Source organism: Macaca nemestrina, chromosome 3, assembly GCF_043159975.1.
Source record: "Macaca nemestrina isolate mMacNem1 chromosome 3, mMacNem.hap1, whole genome shotgun sequence".
In the NCBI taxonomy this organism is placed as follows: Eukaryota; Metazoa; Chordata; class Mammalia; order Primates; family Cercopithecidae; genus Macaca; species Macaca nemestrina.
In genome coordinates, this window is record NC_092127.1 from 151,102,738 (window position 1) to 151,120,111 (window position 17,374).

A 17,374-nucleotide genomic window follows, 5' to 3' on the forward strand; every position below is an offset into this window, starting at 1 on the left:
GTTATATAGGTGTTCTTCACTTTCAGACTACACCATTGAATTAAGTTAAATAATTTTGAATATGTAATTGCAGAAAACAGATGGTATTTTTACTTCTTCAAATGGAATGTAATTACACTAATCCCTTCCTTTCAGAAATTGTGCAATTGTTTTTTCTTCTTTTCTGTTTTCTTTCCCCTTCAGTCATGTGACAAAGAGCAACTTTTTTTTTAAACTAAGTGTAGACTTTTGTTTCTGCTTAGTAGGTAAGAAGCTGTGAAGAATGTCATCACCATCCTAAAATCAAAAAAAGATGAATAATTTGAAAATCAGTATTTTTCTTGAGCTTATCAGAGAGCTAAGGTTACAAGGCAACTAAGTAAACTGATTTCCTAAGTAAACTAAAAGGACAGTTGAGACATAAGAATTATTTCACTTTTAGCAAAGCACAGAAGAAAAGGGACATCAGCATACAATTGAATAAGGAAAAATCAATTACAAGTTTAAGAAGTAATTAAAGGCTAATTTCAGAGTAACATGTCAGTGTGGAATAGGTGAGGACCCCCAAACCAATGAGATTCATTTACCAGGAAGCTCTTCTTAACAGGACTTCACCTTTTGGGAAGAGGCAATGAATGAATTTCCCCTAAAACCTCCAGAGATAGTACAGCTCTGCCAACAATATGATTTAGGCCTGTCGATATGGATTTCATACTTCTGACCTCAAGTACTGTGAGAATAACTTCTTTTGCTGCAATTCATTATGTTTGTGGTAATTTGCTATAGCAGCCAGAGGAAACTAATGTAAGAGTCTTGAGGGATATTTTTCAGTAGGCCTTTTTCCCCCTCCTGTAAAATGAATTGGAAATTCCAAAATTTTATTTCCTGGAAGAATTTGTGTATCACTGATGCTATTTCTTCTTTTGGTGTTTGCTAGTGTTTGCCAATGATGTCATCTGGGCATAAAGTTCTCTTTGCTCGAAGGTTGTTAACTACAAATTCCATCTTTGTAATAAATATGTAATCAATCCTGTTATCAATTTCTTTTTGAATGAACATTGGACATTTTTCTATCAGAAATACATTGTGCATTTTATTTACTTTACTACTTTCATTGGCCTAAATCTGTTCATAACTATTCTTTATTATCTTTTTAATGTGGGGTTGGCCAGATCAGTCTCACTACCTGCTTTTACATACTCAATGAGGTAAAAATTATTTTACATTCTAGAGAGTTCTAAAAATAAACAAAATTACAAGAATATGCAACAGAGACTGTGTATGGCCTCAAAAGTCTAAAATACTTACTTTTGATCTGTTTTTGGAAAAAGTTTGCCGAAGTTTGCTTTAACATCTGTAGGATCTACAGATGTTCTCTCTTTCCTGAGTTTTGAGTCATTTGAATCATCTCTTGATTTTGTAATCAGTTTGGCTAAAGATTATAAATTTTATTGATCTGTTTAAAGAATCTGCTTTTTGCTTCATGAATTTTTCTCTAGTGTCTTTTCACTTTTAATGTAAATGTTTTATGTTATCTTTATTATTTATTGTATATAATATAACATCAGAGAAAACAAATTCTCCTTATTCCACATTTTTGTTCTATTTAGACCTCTGAAAGATTCAACGAGGCTGACCCACATAGAGGAGAGCAATCTGCTTTACTCAGTCTGCAGATTCAAATGTTAATTTCATCCAGAAACACCCTCACAGACATACCCAGGATAATGGTTAACCAAATATCTGCATACTCTATGTTGCAGTCAGATTGACACATAGAAACAACATAAATTGGACTTTAGAATTAAACCTTAAACCTACAAAACTTCTAGAAGAAGATGTAACAGGAAATCTTTCTGACCTTGGATTAAGCAAATAGTTTTCAAAACACACTAAGTGCAAATGAAAAAAACAGATTGATAACTATACTTCATAAAAATGATAATCATTTGGCCTTCAAAAGGTACTGTAAAGAAAATAAAAAGATGAGATACGGACTTGGGGAAAAATTGGCAAATTATATATTTATTAAAAGTATTCTATCTTGAATCCATAAAGAACTCTCATGATTTAGTAGTAATAATAATAATAATAACAATAATAAGAAAAATACACGTATTAAAAATGAAAAATTGTTACTTTTTCCAGGACAGCAGATTGGAGGCAGTGTTAGCATGCCTCCCTCATTCGAAAGGACAGAACAGCATATAGAGATTCACACTGTAAGCTTTATTCCAGGAAGCAATGCCGGAACTTAACAGGAAAACTGAAAGAATCCGCAGACCCTCTGAAAGAAGCAGCAGACTATAGCCTACTCCATAAGAAAGGAAAAAAAAATGTAAGTCGCCAAAGGGTAAGAGGGGGAATACAAATCCCCACTGAGGAATTGGAAAATTCAGATCATGGGAGAAGGCCTTACCCCTATCCAGAGCTGAAACTGATTTTGGAAGTGAAGAGAAATATGAAAGTAGAAGCAGCAGTAGGAAGTGCCTTGCAGGCATTTCCAGTCTCCAGTATGGACCCAGGGAAGCCATTCCTGGTTATATTTCACAGGGGCCCTTGGAGAAGTCAGTCAACTATCTCAGGGAGGAGTTGCAGGGTGAAAGAAGCTCCCAATTGAATTTTGTGATATAATCTCAAGTGGGAATGAACTCCCTTAACCAGAACCTGAGGAACAAGCAGGAAGTGAACTGCAGACACTAGTGCAAGAGCTGAGCACCTGGCCTTGCAGGCAGACAGGGAGGGCATGATCTGAAAGGTGTGATTGCTGTCTCTGTTGGGAAGGCTTATGGCCTGGGGCACGTCTGAGTTCTGTCCATAGACAGCCTGAATCTCAACCCAGTGCTGTTAGGGGAGCACTGCAGAAGTGAGATCTGCCTTGCCAGCTGCATGGGAGCTGGGTGAGGCTTACTGACACCTGTTAGTCCCCACTTCCTTTGAGAACTCTTCTGTGCAGAATAGACAGTTATAGTTCCCTCTGGAACATTACCCCAGTGGCCTAAGAACAACATCCTGACCCTCACTGGGGACATTGCTTGTCCCTGCCAAGGAGAGTCAGAGTACACAGCCTCCTGATTCTGCTCCCAAGTAGTTTTGCTTTTCCACTCACTCTGGTAGCTTAAAATAAAGGACATAAACTTTGGGAGCTTTATAGCTCCACCCATCACCTGAGAAACCAAAATACTTTGCCAGGGAAACTTAGGGCAAGCTCAAATCCCACTGCTACTACCACAGCTGATGCAAGCACCGCTTCTTGGCTGGAGGCCAACTGACAATCCATTACAGCACCTCTAGGTTGAATCACACTGTGCCCATGCAGGAGAATACTGCTGTGTAACCTCAGCTATAACCACTGCTTGCAACATCCTGGCTAACCAGAGGTCCTGAGTCTGTCCATGTGACAAATTCACTGCAATTATAACAAGCATTCAAGAAAGCCAGCACACTAAGCCAATCTATAACCAAGGAATTGCACAGAGTCTAACTCACTACTCTGACACTTCCTCTCACTAACTCACTACTCTGACACTTCCTCTCACTACTCTCACAACTTAGAGTTGATGCTGGTACCCACTTCTGGGAGACATGAAGACAGGTCACATCACTGGATGCTTTGCAGATATTCCTCAGCACCAACCTGGAATGTGGCAGTCCCTCTGGGTGGCTAGATTCAAAAGAGCAATAACAATCACTGTAGTTAAGCTCTCAGGAACTCCTACTCTTAGGGGAAGGGAGAGAGCACCATATCAAGGGAATACCCAGTGGAACAAAAGAATATGGATGGTAGGTCTCGAGTCTCATATTTTTCTGCTGGTGGGAAGTTTCTTACAACAGAGACACAATTGCAGTGCTGGGCACAGCAGGGCGAGTCTGCACTTCTACTCCAACAGGCACGCAGCCTTTGTGCTCATGAAGAATTTTGGAGAATGATGCTTGTTCTCTCATAGTCCACCACTGCAGACACAGTTGAGGCTTCTCCCATAGGTACTCAGTGTGAATGCACTTTATAGGGAGCCTTTCTGGAACAATTCATGGTGATTGCATCCCCAAAGGTTCAGGCTTGCATGAGAAGCAGAATCACAATTCCTCTCTACTTGGAACATTAACTTTTCTACAGACAAAAAGAGACATCTGTTTTATTTCAATAGCTGGAACACTGAGACAGCAGTGAGACTGGGAGGTGGATAGCTTTCCTGTCTGGCAGGGGAGATGAAGTAATTTCCATCCTTTATCCTGATAAAACCTCAGTATATCAAATTGAGAGCTCTCCCAGCCACTTTCACCAAGGCTGGGACTTCTGCCCACCATGGGGCATTGCATCTACCCACCTGCTTTAGCTACAACTAGTTCCTATCCAGGAATCCCTCCCATACTGGCCTGAAGAATGATCCATCAACTCAGTAAATAAAGTACTGGGGAAAAAACAAATCAATAAGTAAAGTATGCACAATAGGGGAATGAGATACACTTCAAGGGATTCTTGCAATTTCAACCCCAAAGGAAACAGTCAACTTGCTACACACACATACTGTGGATGTAGCAGTACATAACTACTGCACCCAATGTGTGAGAAAGCCAACAAAGACTCTCGATAACTAAGGAACTCAGACAGAGTCTTCACCCCTAAAATCACCAAGAACCAAAATAGGCTAGAATAAACTATAAACATTAAAGTCATGTTGTTAAGAGGGAAGAAGAGAAATTAAAAAATATATATAGCCAAGTCAAAAATAAAATCAAGAAAAGTTTGAAAAAATAGTCTACTCAAATGGGAAGGAACCAGAAAAGTAGTTCTGGTAGTATGACAAAATAGGGTTCTATGGTACCCTCTGCAAATATCACACTAGCTCCCCAACAATAGATCCAAACTAAGATGAAATATTTGAAATACTAAATAAAGAATTCAGAAGTTTGATTATTAAACTACTTAAAGAGACGCCACAGAAAGGTAAAAGCCGGAGAAAGGTAAAAGCCAAAATAAACAAAATTTTAAAAGAAAACAATTTGGGATATGAATATAAAATTTTCCAGTAAGATAGATATGATAAAAAAATCAATCAGAACTTCTGAAAATGAAAGACATAAATACATAAAAATTCAATGGAAAGCTTCAACAATAGACTAGAACAAGGATAAAGATTTCAAAGCTCAAAGATAAGGTTTTCAAATTAACACAATTAGACAATAATTTTTAAAAATTCAAAAACATGAATAGATTCTCCAAGAAATACGGAATTATGTAAAATGGCCAAACTTACATAATTGGTTTTCCTGAGGGAGTAGAGAAGGATAAAAGTTTGGAAAACTTATTTAAGGGAATAATTTAGGATAACTATCCTGGCCTTGCTAGAGATTATTTAGATATCCAAATTTAAGAAACTCAAAAAATTCCTAGGAAATTCATGGCAAAAAGATCACACCAAGGTACATAAGAATCACACTATCTTCTTACGTATCCTTATCTTTAGTCTCCTTAAACAGAAGAATTGTCAACCACCAGTTTTGTATCCAGCAAAACTAAACTTCATAAATGAAGGAGCAACAAAGTATTTTTAAGACAAACAAATGCTGAGAAATTTTTTCATTACAAAACCAGCATTACAAGAAATGGTAAAAAGAGCTCCAAATCTTGAAAAAAAATCAATATGCACCAAAACAGAACCTCCTGAAAGCATAAAACTTACAGGGCCTATAAAACAATAATGCAATGGAAAAAAAAAAAGGTCCTAGGTAACAAATAATATGATAAATAGAACAATATCTCATACCTAAATATAAACATTGAATATAAATCACCTGAATGTTCCCCTTAAAAGATACAGAATGGCAGAACGAATAAAAAAAAAAACAACCAAATATCTGCTGTCTTCACGAGACTCACCTAACACAAAAGGATTCGTATAAACTCAAGGTAAATAAGTGGAAAAAGATATTCCATGCAAATGAAAACCAAAAGCAAAGAGGATTAGTTAGTCTTATGTCATATAAAACAGACTTTAATGTAACTGATACAAAGTTAGGCGCAACAAGAAGTTATCACAAATCCTAAACTTTTATGCACCTAACACGGGAGCTCCCAGATTTATAAAACAATTACTACCGAACTTAAGAAATGAGATAGACAGCGACAAAATAATAGTGGAAGACATCAATGCTGCACTGACAGCACAAGACAGATTTTCAAACCAGAAGATCAACAAATTATTTATGGACTTAAACTATACCCCAGAAAAAAAATAGATGTAACAAATGTTTACATATCATTTCCCCCAACAACTGCAGAAAGTACTTTCTTCTCATCAGCAAGTGGAACATTCTTCAAGATATATCATATTGTAGGCCACAAAACAAGTCTCAATAAATTTAAGAAAATCAAAATTATATTAAGTATCTTCTCAAATCACAGTAGAATAAAACTTGAGATCAACTACAGAAGAAATCCTCAAAAAGATATAAATACATGGAAATTCAGTAATCTCTTGAATGATTTGGGAGTTAACGAAGTCAAGATGGAAATTAAAAAAAAAAATCTTTGAAATGAATAATGCTGACACAACTTAACAAAATCTTTGAGATACAGTAAAAACAGTACTAGGATGAAAGTTCATTCCTTTAAATGCCGACATGAAAAAGTCTGAAAGAACACAAATTGACAACCTAATGTCATACCTCAGGGAACTAGAGAAGCAAGAATAAACTAAACCCAAACTCAGCAGAAAAACAGAAATAAGAAAGATCAGAGCAGAATGAAATAAAATCGAAACAAAATTACAAAAGTTAAATGAAACAAATAGCTGGTTCTTTGAAAAGAGAAACAAAATTGATGTATCATTTGCAAGATTAACCAAGAAATGAAGAGAAAAGATCCAAATAAGCTCAAGTAGAAATGAATCCAGAGCTGTTACCACTGATACCACAGAAATACCCAAGATAGTTCAAGGCTATTATGAACATCTTTATGTGCACAAACTAGAAAATCTATAGGGAATGGATACATTCCTGGAAACACACAAACTTCCTGGATTCAATCAGAAAGAAATAGAAACCATGAACAGACCAATAACAAGCAGAGAGTTTAAATCAGTAATAAAAAAAAATGCCAACAAGTAATGTCCAGCACCAGATGGCTTCACAGCTGAATTCTATCAGACATCCAAAGAAGAGTTGGTACTAATCATACTGATAATACTCCAAAAGATAGAGAAAGAAAGAATCCTCCCTAAATCACTCTATGAAGGCAGTAACACCCTGATACCAAAGCCAAAAAATGAGATAACAAAAAAAGAAAACTATAGACCAATATCCCTGATGAACATAGATGAAAAAATCCTCAACAAAATAATATACAACCAAATCTAATGGCACATCAAAGAGATAACACATCATAATTAAGTGGATAAAGTGATGGTTTATCATAGGTAAGTCAATAAATGTTACACATCACATAAACGGAATTAAAAACAAAACACATATGATTAACTCAATAAATGCAGAAAAAGCATTTGATACAATCCAGCAACCTTTTATGATAAAAATCCTCAACAAAGTAGGCATAGAAAGGATTTAAGTCAAAGTAATAAAAGCATCTAGGACAAACCCAGAGCCAACATTTTTCTGAATGGGAAGAAGTTGAAAGCATTTCCTCTGAAAACTGGAACAAGACAAGGATGCACAGTTTCACCACTTCTATTCAACATAGAACTTGAAGCCCTAGCAAGAGCAATCAGGCAAGAGAAAGAAAGAAACGGCATCCAACTTGGAAATGTGGAAGTCAATCTTTCACTATTCACTGATGATATATACTTAGAAAACCCCAAAGACTCATTCAAAAGGCTCCTAGATCTGATAAACAAATTCAGTTAAGTCTCAGGTCACAAAATCAATGTACACCAACAACCGAGCTGAAAGTCAAACCAAGAACTCAATCCCTTTTACAACAACTGCAGAACAAAATAAAATACCTAGGAATATATTTAACCAAGGAGGTGAAATATCTCTATAAGGAAAACTAAAAAACACTGCTGAAAGAAATCATAGATGACACAAATAAATGAACATATATTTCATGCTCATGGATGGGAATAATCAATACTGTGAAAATGATCATACTGCCCAAAACAATCTACAGAGTCAATGAAATTTCCATCAAAATATCATCAGCCAGACACAGTGGCTCATGCCTGTAATCCCAGCACTTTGGGAGGCTGAGGTGGGTGGATCATCTAAGGTCAGGAGTTTGAGACCAGCCTGACCAAGAAGGTGAAATCCCATCTCTACCCAAAATACAAAAATTAGCAGGTGCTGCGTGCTACATGGTGGCAGCTGCCTGTAGTCCCAGTTACTTGGGAGGTTGAGACAGGAGAATTGCTTGAACCTTGGAGGCAGAGGTTGCAGTGAGCTGAGATTGTGCCACTGCACTCCAGCCTGGGTGATGGAGAAAGACTCCTTCTAAAAAAAAAATCATTTTTCACAGGACTAGGGAAACCAATTCTAAAATTCTTCTGGATCACAAAGGACAGCACACATAGCCAAAGAAATACTAAGCAAAACAACAAGTCTGGACGCATCACATTACCAGACTTTAAATTACACTACAAGTCCATAGTTGCCAAAACAGCAAGGTACTGGTATAAAAATGGTCACATAGGCCAATGAAATAGAATAGAGAACCCAAAAATAAAGCCAAATACTTATGGCCAACTGATCTACAACAAAGCATACAAAAAGAAAAATTTGGGAAAGGATACCCTGTTCAGTAAATGATACTGGCAAAACTGGCAAGCCACTTGTAGAAGACTGAAACTGGATCCCCATCTCTCATCTTGTGCAAAAATCAACTCAAGGTGGATCAAAGACTTAAATCTAAGACCCCAAACCATACAAACTTTAGAAGATAACATTGGGAAAACTCTTCTGGACGTTGCCCTAGGCAAAGCATTTATGACCAACACCCAAAAAGAAAAGGTATCAAAAACAAAAATAGACAAATGGGATCTAATTAAACTAAAAATCTTTTGCACAGCAAAAGAAATGATCAGCAGAATAAACAGACAACCCACAAAATGGGAGAAAATATTCACAGCCTATGCAAGTGCCAAAGGACTAGTATCCAAAATCTACAAAAAACTCAAACAAATCAGCAAGAAAAAAAATAATCCCGTCAAAAAGTGGGCAAAGAACATGAACAGACATTTCTCAAAGGAAGATGAATTAAAAGTCATAAAACTTGAAAAATGCTCAGTATCATTAGGAATCATTATCATTAGGAATCAGTATCATTAGGAATCATTAGAAAAACGCAAATTAAAATCACAATGAGATACTAATTTACTCCTACAAGAATGGCCATAATTAAAAAGTCAAAAAACAATATATGTTGGCATGGAACTGGTGAAAAGGGAACACTTGTACACTCCTTGTGGGATTGTAAATTAGTAAAACCACCGTGGAAAACAGTACAGAAATTCCTTAAAGAACTAAAAGTAGATCTACCATTCAATCCAGCAATCCCACTACTAGATGTCTACCCAAAGGAAAAGAAATAATTATATGAAAAAGACACATGCGCTTGCATGTTTATAGCATCACAATTCACAATTGTAAAGATATGGAACCAAGCTAAATGCTCATCAACCAACAAGTGGATAAAAAAAAATGTGGTATATATACACCATGGACTACCATCCAGCCATTGAAAGGAATGAAAGAATGTCTTTTGCAGCAACTAGGATGGAACTGGAGGCTTTTATTCTAAGTGAAGTAACTTAGGAATGGAAAACCAAATACCATATATTCTCACTTATAAGTGGGAGCTAAACTATGAGGATGCAGAGACATACAAAGTGATATAACAGACTTTGGAGGTGAGGAGGAGTGGGGCGAGTGATAAAAGACTACATTTTGGGTACAGTGTGCACTCCTCAGGTGATGAGTGCACTAAAATCTCAGAATTCACCAGTAAAGAACCCATCCATGTAAACAAAAATCACAGGTACCCTAAAAACTACAGAGATATAAAAAATAATACTAAAAGTTAAAATTGAATGGATTATTCACTATAAAAGAGAAATAGATGATAAACAAGCACATGCAAAATCATCATTATTTATCAGGGAAACTTAAATAAAAACCAAAATGAGATTTTATTACACATAAATAAGAATGGTTTTTAAAAACTGTGGCATCAATTGGTGATGAAGATGAGGAACAACTCTCATACATTGCTGCTAGGAATGCAAAATGGTACAGTTGCTTTGGAGAGCAGTTTAATACTTTACTTATAATATCTGAAATGTATATATGTATATAATGTAATATGAACCCAGAAATTGTTCTTCCAGGCATCTACCCAAGAGAATGGATATGTTTATAGCAGTAACTTGAAACAAGGTAAATATCCATTAACTATTTAATGAATAAATACACCTTGGGACATCTGTACAATACAAGACTGTTCAGCAATAAAGGGAACAAAATATTAATAATATATAATAAGGCAGCATCTCAAATTTATTATATTAAATTAAAAAACAGACACATAAGACTACAGAATTTATGATTCCATTTATATTATATCCTGGAGAAGGCAAAAATGTAGGAATAGAATTCAGGTTAGTAATTTCTAGACACTGGCTATTGGAATGAACTGACCATAAAGATGCATAGTGAAATTTGTGGGGAGTGCTCTGTATCTTCACAGTGACAGTGGTTACAAACTGTCAAAGTCAAAGGAATCATATACATAAAAGGATGAATTTTATCCTTTGTAAATTGTACCTAAATAACCATTATTTTACATACCTAAATAGTTTTTACAGCCATTCTGATTCCATTTTAATTACATCATGATTTTTCAAAACAATTTCATCAATCCCTCATATAAGTAAACTTTATCTCTTAGCCTCATGTTTTTCACTATCTTGAAGAAGATGCTTTTTAATCTCCCTTTAGGGTGACATTGTTCAAGTTAATCTGTACTCTCCTTGCTTGATTGATTTACCAACTTCGAATCTCATACAAAGTATTGCTACCTAACAGGGTGAAGAATGTAAACTACAAGGACATCAAAATGACGGCCCTCCTGCATACTTGTCAGGAGCAAGTTCTAGCAATGTGCTCCGTTGAGCTGTATGAATGGTTGATAAACTTATCTCAAGATAACAATCTCTGTCTTGAATTCCATTATGTAAAAAATTAAAAACCAGACCTCTAAGGCTATTACATGTGTAAAGTAATGTGGGAAAATGGCAGTATTTGATCTTGTTTCTTACTCATACTGTATTTTTTTTTTATTCTAAGGTTACAGGTTTGTGATAATTGCACTGAGACTTGAAATTTAAATGAGGTTGGTTGTGTGTCCAGAATAAAGATCAGTATACAGGCAAATAAATGGCTATATAAATACCTATGGCATTAGTTTTTAACCTTTAAAGGAGCGCTTTATATGTAGTCAAATACTTTCTGCATCAATAATGAGATGGAATCTAATCTCAGAAAAAAAAAGAATGCATAATATTTCTATATAGAGGAGTTCAGAGACTATGAATCTCAACCATCACTTCATTAAGAGGTCATCAGCTCTAAGAGGTCGTAGTTCACCCATGTATGAAGGATTATATTGCCATATAAATACTTAAATTCTAGGAAATATTTTAACATTCTTAGAAAATGATAAATTTAAAAATCATATAATTCATTTATATATTCACTGAAAAAATATATAGTGACTACATCTTGCCACTGTATTTGGTATCAGCAGTTTCAAATGCAGGCCTATGTTTACATAACAATCTCTTGAGAAGCTTCTTTAATGTACATATTTCAAGATTTCACCTATTGAAACTCTACATCAGATTGTACCAAGTGGAGGAATTTTATTTTTACAGGCTCCACTAGGTCTTTCTGTTAAACAGCCAAGTTTGGAGCAGCCAGGTTTTGGTTCAAGAGTAAACAATTATTGTGTCTACTTTTCACTGTTTATAAAGGTAATACATTATCTAACATATTCTTTAATTTAACCTTATTTTTAACAAAATTAGTGATTATAAATTTATTCTTGAAGACTATGACAGATATTTTCATGTTTTTATAACCATTTCAACCATTTATTTGGGGCAGAATAATTCATAGGTACTTTTAGCGGTAATTAAAGGACTATTACTAAATGAACTACTGACTTCAAATAACTAATAGCATATTGCTAAAATAAAATTCAATTTTCAGAGAATAACAGAGCTGATCATAATGTGTATGATGTGTGTGTGTATGATCACTGTGTATGATCACTGAAACGGGCTCTAAAAATCTGTAGTATTAATCGAGTATTTGCTTTTGGAGAAATACTTAAAATATTATGCATATATGTCGTATAAATATGTAGAGGCTTACTCCTCTCCAGCTACTCTACTTGCAAAACATTTTAGTGTGAATTTCCCCCCATTTGTTTCTGTATTCCTTGTTTATGTGCCTCATAATATTTCAGAGATTAATTGGCATACTCTTGTTCTTTGTCACTACCCTAGATATCCAGACAAATGTATTCCTCTCTTTTACCTATGAGATATGACACAATTTCCCTGATTAACTTTCAAGTCTGGTTTTGTCCAACAATACTGCAATATATCATAATTATGAACAACTAATTTGTAGCAAAGCCTTGAAATATCTCAATTGCTAATGAGTAATTTCTTCTCATATTAACCCTTACATATTTCAACATTTGCACTCAAATCAATTGACACGTCTTTAATTTTTACTATGTTTTCATGACTTAAATTTTGTTATTTTGCAAATGATAGTCAAGTAGATAGTATGTTAGACCATTCTTGTGTTGCTGTAAATAAATAATTGACTCTGGGTAATTTATAAAGAGAATAGTTTTAATAGGCTCATGGTCCTGCAGGCTGTACAGGAAGCATGGTGCCAGCATCTGCTCAGCTTCTGATGAGGCCTTGGGCTTCTTAGAAGAAGGCAAAGGGGGGAAACAGTGTATCACATGACAGCAGGAGCAAGAGAGGGTTGGGAGAGGTGCCACACACTTTTAAACAACCAGATCTCATGACAACTCACTCACTATCATGAGGGCAGCACCAACCCATGAGGGATTTGTCCCCGTGACCCAAACACCTCCCAGCAGGCCCCACCTCTAGCATTGGGGATTACAGTTCAATGTGAGATTTATAGGAAACATCAAAGCTGTATTAGACGGGTAAATAGAGATAAATAGATAATTGACAACAAATTTTCATTCTCTTTTTCATCCAACTTTTTCATACACAAGAGTGTGCCTGTTGTTGCTAGGTACTAGGGACACAAAATTAAAAGAGAGAGTTCCTGGCTGGGCGCGGTGGCTCACGCCTGTGATCCCAGCACTTTGGGAGGCTGACGCGGGTGGATCATGAGGTCAGGAGTTCGAGACCATCCTGGCCAACATGATGAAACCCCATCTCTCCTAAAAATATAAAAATTAGCTGGGCATGGTGGCGTTTACCTGTAGTCCCAGCTACTCGGGAGGCTAAGGCAGGAGAATCGCTCGAACGCAGGAGGCAGAGGTTGCAGTGATCCGAGATTGGGTCACTGGACTCCAGCCTGGTGACAGAGTGAGACTCCATCTTAAATAAATAAATAAATAAATAAATAAATAAATACATAAATAAATAATTTAGAGAGAGAGAGAGAGAGAGAGAGAGAGAGAGAAATGAGTTCCTGACACAGTCTTCTATTTAGTAAAATAAAATAAAATAAAAATAAAAATATCACCATAATAAAAATACAAATTGCTATAAATAGACCACATATACAGTGTAGTAGAAGTACAGAAAAACAGATGTTGATTTTTCAGTTCTAACCCTCCTCCCACCCTCCCACCTTAAGTAGGCCTTGGTGTGTATTGTTTCCTTCTTTGTGTTCGTGTGTACTCAATGTTTAGCTCCCACTTATAAATGAGAACATGTGGTATTTGGTCTCCTGTTCCTGTGTTAATCTGTTGAAGTTAATGACCTCCAGCTCTATCCATATTGCTTCAGAGGACGTGATTTTGTTCTTTTTTATGGCTGTACAGAATTTTATGGTGTATATGTACCAGATTTTCATTATCTAGTCCACTTTTGAGGAACATCTAGATTGTTTGAATGTATTTGCTATTTGAATAATGGTACAGTGAACATACATATACTTGTGTCTTTATGGTAGAACAATTTACAGTCCTTTGGGTATATACCCAGTAATGAGATTTCTGGGTCACACAGTAGTTCTAAGTTCTTTGAGAATTCTCCAAACTTCTTTCTGCAGTGGCTAAAACTAATTTACATTCTCACCGACAGTGTATAAGTGTTCCCTTTTCTCTACAACCTCACCAACATCTGTTATTTTTAAACTTTTTAATGACAGCCATTCTGACTGGTATGAGATGGTATCTTATATAGGTTTTGATTTGTAATTCTCTGATGATGAGTGATGTGGAACATTTTCTTTCATATGCTTGTTGGCCACATGTATGTCTTTTTTTGAGACGCATCTGTTCATTTATTTTACCAAGTTTTAAATTGGGTTGTTCATTTTCTGCTTGTTAATTTGTTTCAGTTCCTTATAGATCTTTGTCATATGCATAGTTTGCAAATATTTTCTCTCATTCTGTAGGTTGTCTGTTTACTCTGTTGATAGTTTCTTTTGCTGTGTAGAAACTCTTTAGTTTAATTAAGTCCCACTTGTCAATTTTTGTTTTTGTTGCAATTGCTTTTAGTGTCTTCATCATGACATCTTTGCAAGGGCCTCTGTCCTGAACTGTATTTCCAGGTATTCTTTTAAGGGTTTCATAGTTTTAGGTTTTATACTTAAGTATTTAATCCAGATTCAATTGATTTTGCATTTGGTGAAAAGATGGAGTCCAGTTTCAGTCTCCTACATATGGCTAGCTGGTGATCCTAGCACCATTTATTGAATAGGAAGTCTTTTCTCCATTGCTACAAAGTGACTGACTGATAGTCTTAGAGGATGTAACCATTATTGGGCTAAATATGAGGTTCTGCTATAAATAGACTAGACAGTCATCAAGTCAGACAATACCTGGTGAGTAAAATTCCATGTTGTTGAATCTATGTGTAACCTTCATCCCTGCTGCCTTGTTTACTTTAAGAGCACATTCCATATGGACAGGGGTGGCTGGTGAATGGGAGTGACTGATATCCACACAACAGATGATCTTGTTCACCTGATTATGGGTATCTTCCTCTGCTGAAGCTAATCTAGTGAGAATTCACAGATGGAACAAAAAAAATATCTTGACTCCCTGCCCATTTATAGAGATCTGTCCAAATTCTTCTCCCTTACTCCTACTTTTTATCAAGTTTAAACTGTGTCCCTTCCAAGTATCTGACCCTTGGCTATAGTCTAGGATTGATGTAGATCCTATCTCTGACTAGCTCTCATTTCAGGAAGTATAAAACTGCAAACAGGTATACTCTTTGAACTTACTGAAGATTTTTTTCCTTACCATTTTATTCAGAGATACCCTGAAGTAGAATTGTACAACTATGGTTTTCTTTTTGGGTGGTTCAAGTCAATCCTACAGAATCATTTGTAGACAAAGACTGTTTTTTTCTTTCCTCAATTAAACAGTATTAGAAAACTCCTAGTTAGGTTTAAGGGTTAAGGTTAATATGTGGTGAAATGAAGCTAGAGTAAGGTCCATGGACATCTGGCTGACTTGCTCATGGGGCTTTTCTACATCTTCAGGTACCACTCAAGCCTGATATATGTACCACGTGCCCTTTATGATTGACTTCTGTCAATTTTTATTTTATTATTTGTTGATCAGACAATATTAGTTCATTATGAGTAGCTCATGTTATATGGCAACTTGGTGGCTTATAGTAAGTGTTCAATCTCTACTAGATACCAGTAGCAAGCCAGAAATTATTTCTTTAAAAGGGGATAATAATCTTAGGTTTAGCTTATAGCTTTGTTCTAAAAGTTTAAAAGTATATTTTGTGATTTATCAATAAGAATCTTCCCCAAAGGGGCATACAGTAACCCTATCTGCTACAATCATGCCAAACATAATTGAATCTTCAGTATCCTGTGGCCCAAGTGAGAGAGAAGCTTGTGCAGTAGTCTGAACTTATTGCAAGCTTTCTTTTTTTCTGAGTCCTAATAAAAAGAATAAAAGTCTAATGCAAAACAGAGTTTAAGCGTACTTGGAAATGGGTTGGAGCAATAAACCTAGATAAAGTATATACTGCCTCCAAAATTGAAAGAGATAAGCTTCTTCCTTAATGATAGGAAGAGCTTGATGCAGCAAATCGCCCTTCAACTTCACAGGTGTATCTAGACATATGCAGACCATTGAAACCCTAGAAATATCGTGAGGTACCAGGCCCCTGATTTTTTATGAGATTCTTTTTCTACCCTGTGTGTATGTGTCTTATGAAAGTTCTAGAGTATATCATTCTTCATGTTCACCAGATCCGATCAGCATGGTGTCATCCCTGTAATGGAACAGTATGATGTTTTATAAAACAGAAAGCCAATAAACGTACCTTTAGTCTAGATTATGTCATGGGGCTGGATGTTTGATTTAGCACTGATGCCTGTCAGTTGGCAGTGTATTGTTAACTCTCTCAGCTGAAAGTAGACTTCTTCTAATGGGTCTTGTCACTAAATGTTTGCTACATACCAGGTGTCAGGGGATTGTTAATTAACTGCAGCAATAAAACCACATCTGGGAGCAGCTACAAGTGAAATCATTACCTAATTACATTTTTTATTAATCCACCATCATTTTCTTTTATCCATCTGCCTTCCATACAAAACAAATAAGAAAACTGAATGTACATTTGATGAGAAATACCACTCCTTCACCTTTCAAGTCCTAGATGAGGCAAACATGTGGTCTTATGTGTTTCTTATTATGTTGGTAGGTGACAGTAGTTATTATGGCTTCCACTTGGTTTTGTCTCCATAGGTCAAAAAACCTTTTGTGTTCTGCCAGTTTCTATGTTTCTTACCACTGCACATTTTTAATTAGGATAAAGCCACAGGATATGTGCAGAGAGACATAGGCCTCCTGTGGACCCAACCATAATCACAGTTATCACCTGATATTCATAGGTCCTTACTATGACAACTAGACCACAGTGGCATTTTGAGTACCCAAACATTTCTGTTAGTTTGTGCCAGGGCATTACAGTCCCTAAAAGACTGGTTATTCCCTTTCTAAAATATTCAGTCACTCTAATAAATAGTGGCAGAATTTCTTGGAGGAAGACTAGGAAGTAGATTTTCAGTACAATTCTTTGATTGTATAGACACATCATTACTTAAAGGAACCCACACTCTCCTTTATTAAGATAGTCTGGGTCCATAAATTGGTCCACAACTAAAATTGGATAGGAGGTTT

The 17,374-nt window shown here is 35.8% G+C and overlaps 1 long non-coding RNA gene across 4 annotated transcripts in view; it reads left to right on the forward strand.

The window, feature by feature from the left end:
- The window catches only part of LOC105487683 (uncharacterized), a 67,212-nt gene extending 56,843 nt beyond the window's left edge, over positions 1-10,369 (forward strand). For 3 of the 4 annotated variants that reach the window (XR_011621316.1, XR_011621318.1, XR_011621319.1), the window contains exons 3-4: positions 2,128-2,317; positions 10,320-10,369. This is a non-coding gene — a long non-coding RNA (uncharacterized lncRNA). The remainder of the gene's footprint in view (positions 1-2,127; positions 2,318-10,319) is intronic. The other variant, XR_011621317.1, reaches the window with a different exon arrangement.
- The last annotated feature ends 7,005 nt before the right edge of the window (positions 10,370-17,374 follow it).